The following is a 495-nucleotide window of genomic DNA, read 5'->3' as shown; positions in this document are numbered from 1 at the left end:
GCCCACACAGCCTCCCAGTCCTTCCCCGCGGCGGGAGGTGCGGCGTCCACGGCTCAGTTAAAAAGGCTTCTTTGGCCCCGGCCGGTGTTGCTCAGTGGATAGAGCGTCGGCCAAAGGGTCCCAGGTTCAATTCCGGTCAAGGGCACGGACCTCAGTTGCAGGCTCCTCCCCAGCCCAGGCCCTGGCCCGTGCAGGAGGCAACCAATCAGTGTGTTTCTCTCACATGGATGTTTCTCTCTCTCTTTCCCTCTCTCTTCCACTCTAAGAAAATCAATGGAAAAATATCCTCAGGTGAGGATAAAAAAGCCACTTCTTCGACATATTAACTTGAATTCTCAAAATGAGATTTACTTTAAAAAACCCGGGGCATAGGACCCGGCGGAAGGGGTAACGAGATACCCTCTGGTCAGGGTGTGTGTGAACCAAAAGCATAAACCCAGCGTCTGGCCCACATCTGGGAACCGCCGCGTCCCTCCCAGCAGGAGCGGCCGTCCC

At 55.8% G+C, this 495-nt stretch overlaps 1 protein-coding gene across 1 annotated transcript in view; it reads right to left on the bottom strand.

Moving 5' to 3' along the window:
* The window catches only part of CERK (ceramide kinase), a 39603-nt gene that overhangs the window by 3150 nt on the left and 35958 nt on the right, over positions 1–495 (bottom strand). The window lies entirely within an intron of this gene.

Source organism: Myotis brandtii, unplaced genomic scaffold, assembly GCF_000412655.1.
Source record: "Myotis brandtii unplaced genomic scaffold, ASM41265v1 scaffold952, whole genome shotgun sequence".
NCBI classification, from domain to species: domain Eukaryota; kingdom Metazoa; phylum Chordata; class Mammalia; order Chiroptera; family Vespertilionidae; genus Myotis; species Myotis brandtii.
The sequence above is the reverse complement of the archived record's forward strand: the minus strand, read 5'-3'. Positions and strand labels throughout refer to the sequence as shown.